Source organism: Podarcis erhardii, assembly GCF_964252035.2.
Source record: "Podarcis erhardii genome assembly, chromosome: 14".
NCBI lineage: Eukaryota > Metazoa > Chordata > Lepidosauria > Squamata > Lacertidae > Podarcis > Podarcis erhardii.
In genome coordinates, this window is record NC_138503.1 from 24,056,010 (window position 1) to 24,068,076 (window position 12,067).

A 12,067-nucleotide genomic window follows, 5' to 3' on the forward strand; every position below is an offset into this window, starting at 1 on the left:
GGAGAAGGCATGCATGGAGAACACCAAGGAGGAGTTGTTCTGTATGCTCCAGCACAAAGCATTAAGGAACATGGAAAGCACAAGCTGCTTCCATTTCAAGAGAATGGTGTGCAAGTTCTGTTACCTACAATGGAACTTCAAGGAAAACACAATTTAAGTTATTCCAAAGAAGATATTGGAGCACTCCAAATCATTTGCCCATTTAAACCTTTAAAGCCCTATATGGCCTAGGACCCTTGTACCTACGGGACCGCCTCTCCTGGTATGTCCCACAGAGGAACTTATGATCTTCAAACAAAAACATCTTGGAGGTCCCAGGCCAAAGAGAGGTTACGCTGGCCTCAACCAGAGCCAGGGCTTTTTTGGCTGTGGCTCCGATCTGGTGGAACGCTCTGCCACAAGAGACTAGGGCCCTGAGGGACTTGACATCTTTCCGCAGGGCCTGCAAGACAGAGCTGTTCCACCAAACCTTTGGCCAGGGCACAGCCTGACTCCCTCCTCTGGCAATCTTCACGGAACTCTAGCCCAATGGTTGCCATCAATTTGATTTGAATTAATTTTATAATGAAATGATTTTAGAATGTTGTATTATTTTATTGTTGTTAGCTGCCCTGAGCCCAGCTTCGGCTGGGGAGGGCGGGATATAAATTATTATTATTATTATTATTATTATTATTATTATTATTATTATTATTATTTACAGGTATGTGCCCAGAAAGTAGTAGATCTACTTGAAAGGCAGTGCATGGACACCTGCAGTGGTGATTGCAATGCACTCTTATTATTAATAATATATAATGATAAGATTCCTTTATAATCTCAGAAGGTTGTATAATCTTTGAAAGGGGTGTGGCTGTAAGGGTGTGTGGCTGTGGCTATCACGAAGGAACCAGGCACTTCTGAACCCAGCACTACACTACTGCCAACATCCCTTTGGTTTAGGACATGCCCGTTCCCTGTTGTCACCTCCTTTCACTAGGCCTACAGATTAGTCCTAATGTTGCTGGCAGCCACAGCATCTTCTGCAGCTCTCACACCACAAGCCGTTTTGATCAACAATTAGATGGCAACAATTAGAACTTCTCTTGCAGCACTCACTGCATCTCCAGCAGGCTCTTGCTGTTCCAGACACGTCCAGCTGCTCTCGTGAGTTTTTAGGAGGGCTTCCCCCACCCCCAGAAAATAGGTCAGGAGAGACAAAGTACAATGGCAAGTGAATCCATATGGAGAAGAGATGACTCCTCTTCAAGGATCCTTGAGCATATTGAGGTGTTAGTTTCTGAAGTCTTCCCTCAACCCTTGCCATTCCCAATGACCATAACTCAGGAGAGGACCAGTGGCAGAATCCATGCTTTGCAAGCAGAAGGTCCCAGGTTCAATTCTCAGCATCTCCAGGTAGGGCAAGAAGAGACCCCCAGAGAGCTGCTTCCAGTCAATGTACTGTTGACAACACTGAGCTAGATGGACCTGTGGTCTGACTCAGTATACAGGCAGCTTCCTGTATTCCAGCAGAGCTGGATCTGGAATGAGTAGGACCCAAACCTATTGCTTCCTTAAACAATATGGAAATACAGTAGGTTGGATCCCCACTTGTATCTGAAGTTCTCCTCCCTTCTTGTTGGTGGTCACACAGGGGTGGGGGAGGCACTTTGTCACTTATTTTCCAAAGGGCAATTAAGGTTGAGATTCTCCAACAGTTTAGGTGAAGCCCCCAAAATAGCCTTTTAAGAAAATGGCCTAGACCACGGAAGAACCCAGATGGTAAATGGGATGGATGAATCTGGCAGTTTCGTTTTTTCTAAGTTTCTCCCTTTTTCCTATCTTAAATTCAGTTGGCCATATTTTGACATCAGTTTGCATTTTGTTAAAAATGAAACCTGCTATTTTCACTAATACATGCATTTTTACCCAGACTTTCTCCTAATATACATACTTCAGAAAAGAAAAATGGTTGCAGAACTGCATTGCAAATTCTAGAGTAGTGCAAATTTCAAAGGATAACATTTTAATTCTTTTTTTTTTTGTGAGGGGAGTGTGAATTAAGTAAGCCTGCATTAATATGTGAACTGCACAAAGTATCTCCCCTATCCCTTATGGTGATGATCAGCTTCGGTAGTTAAGGCTCTTAACGGTTATGGACCTTGCAGTTCCTTGACTCTGAAAAGTACTGAAAAGTAATAAATTCTTAAAGTCACTTAATGCAACTGATTTCTGGTGCTGGTTTTGGCTGCAAAGGAAAAAATATATAAGCCCATTGAGGACTCTGGTTAGAAGAAGATCAACTGAGAATGTAAATGATATAAGTTGAAGATCATCTGTTCAGTGTCTAGTGGCAATTGTCTGTGTCATAAAACAACAGCAATGGTGTTCTCTTTTTATCCTGCAAATTCAGGCAAGCTTAAGTAGAGCTGTTTATATCTATCTTGGGACAGCCACCAGTGAGAAAATATCACACTGGCTAGCTGATATCTCAGCCATTCTGCTTTATTCTACCCTTTTTTCTTATGAGCTTTCCCTGCTTTCTCAATCTCACCCCCCAACAAAAAAAAATAATATTCAGTTGCATTAAGTGACTTTAAGAATTTATTACTTTTCAGTGAAATGGGCAGGGTGAAAGGAAGGGACATTCATCAGGCATGTTAACAATTTAATTAAAGGGATGTTAAATACAATCTCAATACAGAGAGCTAAGTACATTGTGTCCATGTATCTCCCCCCTCCTTCCCCTCCCCCACCTATATTTTACAAGCTCAATTCTTTGCCAAAATCACATTCATAAAAAAGTTAAGAGTTGGCTGTAAAAAAATGATATAAGAAGGGGGGAAATTGCTGGGGAAGGCAGCAGGATTCCAGTGGCACTGGGAGGCCATTTTACTGTCATATGGCTTACATATTTAGACATTATTCCAAGAGATAAGAACAGTGGTGCCATTCACACAGGAGAATCGAAATGAGAGCATATGTGTCGCACCCTTTAAATTCAGGTGGCTTCAAGCTGTGTCATATAATCCCAGCCTCAATTAAACTCCCCAAGGTCACCGGTACCCAACCAGGTCAGTCATAAATAAGATGGGTGATAGTCCTAGCCACAGAAAAGCCATATTTATGCTTTGCCCACAATTCAGAGCTATTAAAGGAAGCCTTCACACACACACACACACACACACACACACAGAGAGAGAGAGAGAGAGAGAGAGAGAGAGGAAAGGGAGAAAGGGTCTTCATTCCAGTAATACCATGATGCTTGACACAATTTTGGATATCGATAAAAATGCACAAACAGCCTTTCTCCTGATTGTAAAAAAATTGTACGATGGTCAGCAAGTGCGGTATGCTGAGCATGATATTATTTATATTATAAAAATAACATATGCATTGGATATCAGTCAATATTCAGGGAGAACAGAAGAGTATTTTCCCAAATGAAACATCCTACTTCTGCAGAAAAAATATTAGGAGGGCATCCAAGCTCTCCTGCCTGCCCCAAATGACAAATGTCCAAGAGCAGTATATATGAGGAGTGTGCACAGACCCCAAGATTCACCATGAACCTCTCTGTGTATGAATATTCTGGTCTGTTTGTGAGTCGCTCTGTGCATTCTCTGCTTCAGTTTGTGATTCAGCTCCTCGACTGCTCTGAATAAAACAATGCTCTGTGTTCTACCGTGCTCTGTAATGGGAAATATAACACCAGCAATAACTTTTCCCCTGGTTCGGTCCCCGGCATCCCCAGGTGGGGTTGCGAGAGAACCCTGTCTGAAATTCAGGAGAGCCACTGCCAGTCATCCTAGGTCATGGGTAGGCAAACTAAGGCCCGGGGGCCAGATCCGGCCCAATCGTCTTCTAAATCCGGTCCATGGATGGTCCGGGAATCAGTGTGTTTTTACATGAGTAGAATGTGTCCTTTTATTTAAAATGCATCTCTGGATTTTTTTGTGGGCCATAGGAATTTGTTCATTTTCCCCAAAAAATATAGTCTGGCCCCCCACAAGGTCTGAGGGACAGTAAGGTCTGAGGCTCCCTGCTGAAAAAGTTTGCTGACCCCTGACCTAGGCAATACAGTGGTACCTCGGGTTAAGTACTTAATTCGTTCCGGAGGTCCGTTCTTAACCTGAAACTGTTCTTAACCTGAAGCACCACTTTAGCTAATGGGGCCTCCTCCTGCTGCTGTGCCGCAGGAGCACAATTTCTGTTCTCATCCTGAAGCAAAGTTCTTAACCCGAGGTACTATTTCTGGGTTAGGGGAGTCTGTAACGTGAAGCGTATGTAACCCGAGGTACCACTGTACTGAGCTAGATTGACCAATGGTCTAACTCAATATAAGGCAGCTTCCTATGTTCCTGATGTGGTGAGACAATACCTACTCTGCACCATTTCCCATCATGGTTTAGAGGTTCTAAAATATCATGATGGGTAGGGTTCAATGAAGTCAATTTCCTTGCCTGATTATCACATATTTATTAAACACCGTGGGATTAAATATTTTCTGGCATGTTGATTTCTAAATGTTAACTCTGTTTAGCAGTTTCCATGAAATCATTCATTCATGTCTGTCCAATATTGAATCTTAGTCATCTTCTCTTCAATATGGTATAGTTCTTTCAAAGCTATGGTATAATTATGACACAAATCCACCTCTATGAAGGCTTTGAGATGGCTTCTGACTGGGAATCTGAAGCTTATTCTGAATGTACTAAATGATCTACCAAATGTAAGGAAGTTTTTAAAAAATTACTTCTCAATGAAACACCCTCGGTGGCCAGATTAATTGGAGAGCCAACTTATCTCCCTCTTTGAGATCTTAGTTTTTACGGGACGGTAACTATCTTAGTTGGTAAGATTAGTCCTGCCTCATTGCCTTTTCTGCACAAATGGTTGGAGTCAAATTCCATGCTGCGCAAAGTGAATTGCAAGGATAGACTGCCAACCTAAGCACATTTTACCAGAAAAGTCCATTGAAAGGAGAGGGACCGACTTTTGAATAAATGTGCTTATTGTCGGGCTGACAGGCTTCTCGTTTTTGTGTAATGCCTCTTTTGAGAAGGATGATGCTTTTCCTTGATGGAACTAATGGAGAAGATTAAGGCTCATTCGAAAAAGTGATTCATAATGTGTGCAAATAAACAGGAGCTGTGTGCAAATGGCCCAATCAAAACTCTCCATCCTATTTGAAGGCAGAGAAATGGTGAGCAGGAGGAGCATTTCATCAAATTTCTCCAGGGACAGGATAAATTCTCAAGAAGTTTCTCCAATAGTTTCCTCAACTGTGGCAAGAGCACAGTTCCTACCCCCTGCCAGGTTTTCTTTTTTTGCTACTAATGCCTGACAACAATTGTGCATCATCTGCAATCTCTAAGACTTAGCTTTTTTTGGAGGACACCATGCACATATGTAGCAGGGGGGAGATGGGGGCCATTACAAAAATAGTGTGATATATTCTGAGAAAACTCTGCAATGTGGCCTTTCCTTTGGAATGGGGTGAGTAAATGAGAGATCTCAAAAGGTTTCTCAGAATTTTTTTTTATTCCCCCCCCCCTTTATTTAGGGGAGGATGAGCTCTAAAACAAGCAGACTTTGTGTATATGTAGTTATACATAGAAATAAAAACAAGAGAAAATGGTATATAAGGATCATATGTGTGGCTGGTGACCATGGGCAGATCCAGCCCATACACTGAAAGCCCATTCAACACATATTTAAAGCACATGACTTCTCCAAAGAATTATGGGAACTGTAGTTCCCGCTTCACAGAACAGCAATTCACAGTACCTTTAACAATCTACAGTTCCTAGGATTCATTGGAGAAAGTAATATGCTTTAAATGTGCTTTGGATGGGCCTTAAATGGATGGTGTGGATCTGCTCCGAATATTTGGCTTCACATCTTAGCTCAGCATCAGGATAACACCTCCCAGATTCAGTTCCACATCTGTAAAATGTGTATTATAAGTTGTTCTAAGGCAAGTGAATGGAAGCATTTTCATCAATGAGAAAAGTCCATCACATGTATATTACTCACTTGAGTAGAGGAAAGGGTGATTCCTCTTTTGATTACTGCTAGAGCAAACAAGGAAGCAAGATCCTAAAGAAGCATGACAAAGACCTACAGGAATGGACAAGCCCCATGCCTAAACTGCAATGCCCTCAACAGGAAATCTGCACTATTGTGGCAACGAATCCTCAGATTGGCTGATCTGGTGGGGTGGCATAAGAGTTCACAAGCTTTCCAGCTCCACAGGAAAGACAGTAAGTTTTCTGGAATGTTTACAGTCCAGGATTATCATAGGAAGGAAAACTTGTTGGTTTGGCTGGGATTTAACAAAATCACAGAGGCCACAGGAACAGGAGTAGATTTGTGGAGCAGGCCAAGGACAGGAAAAGTTCTCAGGAAGTAGGGGATCTGAGGGACAAGGAGTCCAGAAACTTGGGTGCAGAAGGAAGGGTACCGTGTAGACAATGAATTGAGATGCAAAAGGGATATATAAGAAATTTGAGGGGAAAGGCAGAGATGACAGAAGTCTGAGGCAACAGAGGGCTCTGAAGAAACCGTACAGTACCTTTAGGGATGGAGGCAGGAGAGAAATGTGTGAGCAAAGAACTGGGGTTGATTTCAACTCTCAAACCCCAGTTCTTTGCTCATTTACTTCAATAAGCTCTTGAATAAAGTATATCCTTTGCCTGTTTGCAGGCCCCCAGGAGCAATGTGTAGAAGCAGCCCTACTCATCGGAAGGGGATACGGTGAGTTATATCTGTTAGACCTACCCAGAGTAAACCCACTGAAATTAATGAGCACAATGAATTGAATTGTATTGATTTAAGTGGGTCTACTCTGAGTATAACTTAGTTTGATGCACACCCTTGAAAGAGTTAATTAATGGAAGAGGCCATTATTATTGTGAAAATGTTACTTTTGCAAACACCTCTGTTCCCTGTAGTCATTGGTGTACACTGTGGCAAAGGACGGCTTTGAATTCCAGCAGTGGAATCTAACTGCCCATCTGCATCAGTGTGCATGGGAAATCTCAACAAATGTTTTTCTGAGCATTTTATGTGTTTCTAATCCCCGAGCTAGCTTGCCATCCATAATACACTGTGGGGTAATAGCATGGGCTTGAGGATCGAATGTCCTGCGTGAGGGATTAGACTCACAGAAAGGCTGTGGCAACAATGGAAGGACTTCCGCTTAGACTTTAGCCAAACATCACATTTCTAAAGAAGGGGAGGTGGGAAGCTTACCAAATATCTCTCTCCTTTAGTTCTGTTTCCAAAGCATCTTCCTCTTCCCCTTCACGTATCTAGCTTTGAAATCTGTGCACCGCAGCGACCCCTTCTGGCAGGCCCTAAGAAAAACAGCTGTCAGCTGGCCAATGCCAAGAGGGTTTCCTAGGCTGCACTTAGAACTCAAGCTCAGTAGAATTAGCATCCATTTCTTTTTCTGTTTGGAAGAAAAGTGATGTGTTTCTCTGCATTGCTTGGTAGGGGCAAACTTTCCCAGAATAAATGGAAAGTGTGTGTGTGTGCCAGAGAGAGAGAGCATGGCCTGATCTCTACAAAGTATTTAATCTCAAGTTAAAGCAGTCCACCCCTACATCTGGGGGAGCCCTGCTCTTCATTTTTTTTTTTACAAGCTTTGTGATAAGACAGATATGTCTGACATGCTTAAGACACCAATTAAGGGATACTGCCCAAGTGCATTTCCCCCCAAGTACAAGCAAGATAAGTTACAACATCCAGAGTTATTCATTAACTGGGAAAGAAAAGGGGAAAGCTAGAGGGAGGAGAGTATACACTTCAACAGTTGTGCGGCATTCATGTCAACTTCAGTTTCCTGCTTCTTCTTTTCTTCAACCCTTTAATCCTTTAAGTCAGTGGAATTGGAGTGAACAAGCATAAAATCTTTCAAACCCCCCGCCTTTCCAAGGGGATTCCCAGGCCGTCCTGGCAAATTGGCTCTTGAGCAGGAGAGCTCTAGTTTCATTTCTACAAACCTTTTTTTATTATTGTTTTGCAAAACTATGAAGCAAAGTACCGTATATCAGGACAGTATATAGCCAGAGGCCGTGATGTGAGTTTATGGGCGGTGTCTGGGAATTGGTGCAGAACAGAGGGCATGCTGGATATCCAGCAACTGTCTAGTCCTCAAGGCTATCCTAAATTACTCTGCAGCATTCCTCTTCTGCTGGCAAAAAGTTTTCCACCAGCAGGCAGTTGTTGTGCAAGAGAATGCAAAAGCAGGTTGCTGGCCACACAATAAACTGTGCCTTCTGTAGTGCGATGGCTATCTGCTGTTTTTAAATTGTTGCAATCTGGCTCAAGACCTTATGGTGAAGGGTGGGTAAGACAACAACAATAATTTTCTTCCCGTTTTGCTTTGTTTACCACCACTTATGCCTTGCTATCTCAGCCAAAACTTGGAGGAGAACTGCAACTCACATGAAAGAACTACTCTGTTCATTCCTTCCACAAATGACTATGATGGGAGTGCACCGGGGAAATAATTTATTGTGATTAAAAGTTAGACTTGTTAGCCAAAGCAAAATATCCCCTCCCCTGTTTGTCCATCACCTCCCTCTCATCTGCACCCCTCCCCTCTCAAGCTCTGGGTGTTTCCTGAGTCAATATGGTTTACAGTTCTCAAGGTAGGAAAAGGGAAAGGGTGGGAAAGTTGTGTGTAGGGATGGGGGAGATATTTGATTCAGTTCATATTTAAAAGAGAACCTGCCCAATCCACACTAGGAGAACAACAAGAACAAGAAAGGCATCTGTTGAAGTTTGCATTTCTCTGAATTTTGCAATGCCAGGTAATAATTTTCCAGCCAGGTAATAGTATTCCTATACTATGGTAAAGTGTCTATATGTATGCCTATATGATGGTAAAGTGCCCATAAAAATGCATATGTTAGTGAAAATAACATACAAAAGGGGGGATTACTTTGCAAAAATGTGCATGTTAGGTAAAATTCACACTAAAATGCAGATGAATTTACAGAGAGACTTAAAAAATGTTTGTCATTGAAATATGAAGAACTGAACTTAAGGCTGGAAAAATGAGAAGTTAACAGAAACAAAAAAAATTGACACTCATCCCTTGTTGTGATTTTAGCTTTTTGGAAAATCAGAGGCAAAATAACTGCTTTTTGGCAGGGGGTTGGACTCGATGGCCCTTGTGGTCTCTTCCAACTCTATGATTCTATGATTTAAGAATCTCTGGTCTAGACATGTTAATGGCATGATCTGACTTGAGAATATGGGAGTCTTCCCCAAATCACCCTCATTATTCAGGGGACACATAAAATGATGAACTTCCCTACTGAAAAGTAGCCTGCACATCATCAGCATTGTCTTCATCTGAAGTTGCCTTTGTAGAATGTCATGTGATCATCCCACACGCAACTGGTTCTTTGTTCCACATTGGCAAACAAGTGAGTAACCATTTATTAAAGCCTCGGTTAATGTTTAATTAGCTGTTCATATACTATTGATGAGTGTAACCTATCTGCTGTCACCTGGACCTGGTTAGTGTGCAAAGTTGTTATGCAAAGAGGGCTCTCTATAATGCTTCCTCACTCCCCCTGGCTTGCTGGTCTGGATTCAATGCTTTCATGACAGGCAGGAGCAAGAAAACCAATGTTGCTCTGGCAAGTTTGTTGGAGAAGACAAAATGAGAAGATTGTGTTTAGAGTTACACTGAATTGGATTTGGAGAGTCCTGCTCAGGTGAGACATCTGATGAAGGTCAGAGCGGAACAAACAGAATTGTGATAAGGCCAGCAAAAAAGGTAAATTAATTAAAATAAAAAATCCTGTGATTATTTTTTTAAGGAGGGGTGGTATATAGATTATACAGCCATAGCTATGTTTAGGAAACCCTCCTAGTAGTTCCACCACAGAACTGTGTCTGGCATCTTATTTAAGTAGTTTTTACTTTAATGTTGTATTTTAACATTGCTGTTATCCACCCTGGGACCTTTCAGTGAATGGGAGGTAAGAAATAATAATAATAATAATAATAATAATAATAATAATAATAATAATAATCGTCGTCGTCGTCGTCTAACAATCCACCTATTTATCCATTCATCTTATGAAAGCAACAGTTGCTGTTATTACTTCTAGATTTCCAGGGCTTATGGCTGGGAGACAACAAGCACTTTTTCCACTCGTAGGTCAAAACTTGGAATTCTCTTGTACTAGAGTTGGCCTTGAATTCTGCCTAAAGGAAAAAGTTCAAGGCAAAGTAGATGTTGACTAGTGATGGAGACATTGGGGAAGTTCAGGATGTGAACTTTTCTGGTTCACAATTCTTCACCCCAGCTTGAGGCAAGCTCAGACTTTGCAGTCTCCCCCCACCCCTAAAGGTGTATTTTACTGAAAAGCAAAATCAGGAGCCTCCTCCTTCACCTCATGTACTTTGGCTCTCAGGCAAGTCATCTGAAGAGTTCTGAAGGAATTTTGGGGCTAATGGGAGATGTAGTCTAAGACAGTTGGAGGGCACCAGTTCTAAAGTTGCAGAAGATGGTGGAGGACAAGGAGATGACCCATTCTGAAGAGGTACACTATATTAGTAATGATATGGAGGATAATAATAATCCACAGGAACACGGAAAGCTGCCTAATAGCCAGATCATTGATCCATATATGTTCAGTATTGTTGACACTCACTAACAGCTATTCTTCAGAGTTTCAGTCAGGGGTCTACCTGGGGAATGAACCTGAGACCTTCTGCATGTAAAGCAGATGTTCTACCACTGAGCTACAGTCCTTCCCCGAAATTTGCACACCACATTTGCAGGCAAAGTGCCCATTTGCTGTAGTGGAGTAGCCCCTACCATGGCTGAGGATTTGGTGAACTGTGTGGAAGAAATATATATATACATACTGTACAAACATACATACATACATACATACAAACATACATACATACATACAGTACATGTAAAAAAAAAAATTCTACCTGTCTATCGATCTACACATAAATAAATAAATACATGTATAAAAGAAAACAATCTTTGGTTTACCTTTCCATCTTCCCAGGGATAGGAAACTTCATGGCAGGATGAAGAAAATGAGTTTATTAAGTTGACTCTAGCAAACGACTCGGAGATCTGGATGAAGCTCCTTGAGCTATGTCAACATTTTCTTGAAAGATATCAGAGATTATTTGATGTTTACTTTTTTAAGTACGGGTATTTGTAAGTTTTTTTTAAGAAAAAAAAAATGCCAAGGAGCATTTTATTACATTTTAAAATGTAATTCCTGATCCCAAGGTGCTGTCTATATAAATCTCAACAAACCTACAAAATCGCTATCTATATTAGATCAGCAAATCCTCTCAGGCCCAGCGCTGGGCAGTGTGTTAAGAATAAGAGGCAGAAGTGAAATTCCTTGGTAATAAAACTTCTGAGCCCTGACAAGTGTATGGGAATGCCATTTCGTGCAATGATGCCTGGACTTTCATATCACACCGTCCTTTATTCTATCTGTTCTGTTCTTCTTCCCCTTAACCTCGGTTTCTTAACTGCACAGCTCACCAGGATCTCAGGGAAAGGAAATATACTTAATTCAAGGTTCTGGTTTTATTCTATAAATGTACAGGGGGAATCTCAAACCCAGGAGCTGAATGTGGCCCTGAAAGACTCTCTATATGGTTCTCAGAACTACTCACCCTATTTTTGCCTGTCCTTGAATGTGCCCTTCAACTCTTGCTTGATAGTAGCTCTTGCTTGTCTGGTTGGCAGATAGAGAGGCGCCTGTGTGTGAGAGAGAGAGTGTAGAAACTAGCCTACAATGCAACAGTAAAATTGCTCCGCCCACTTTCTCCTCTGGCCCCACTCACCATTGGCATGTGGCCCTCAGATTGAAAAAGTGACACAGCAAACATCATTAAACAATGCTGCTGCTCCGCCCCCTTTCTGCACATGCTTGCTTCTGTTCCTCTACCATTCCCCCATGAAAACTGTATACTGTATCTGGTATACTACCCAGATTTCATGACTTTACTTGGGTGATTTCCTGGGGTTCCAAACAGATCCCCCCCCCGAAACAATTAACATGGAAATAAGTGCCAA

General features: G+C 41.7%; 1 long non-coding RNA gene across 1 annotated transcript; it reads right to left on the minus strand.

Annotated features, from left to right (window-relative positions):
* Positions 1-2,184: 2,184 nt before the first annotated feature.
* LOC309328972 lies at positions 2,185-11,770 on the minus strand. The gene is made up of 4 exons (XR_014150971.1): positions 11,665-11,770; positions 11,018-11,138; positions 7,237-7,340; positions 2,185-2,227 (listed from the first exon to the last, which is right to left on the minus strand). It is a non-coding gene; the product is annotated as an uncharacterized lncRNA (long non-coding RNA).
* Between the last annotated feature and the right edge of the window lie 297 nt (positions 11,771-12,067).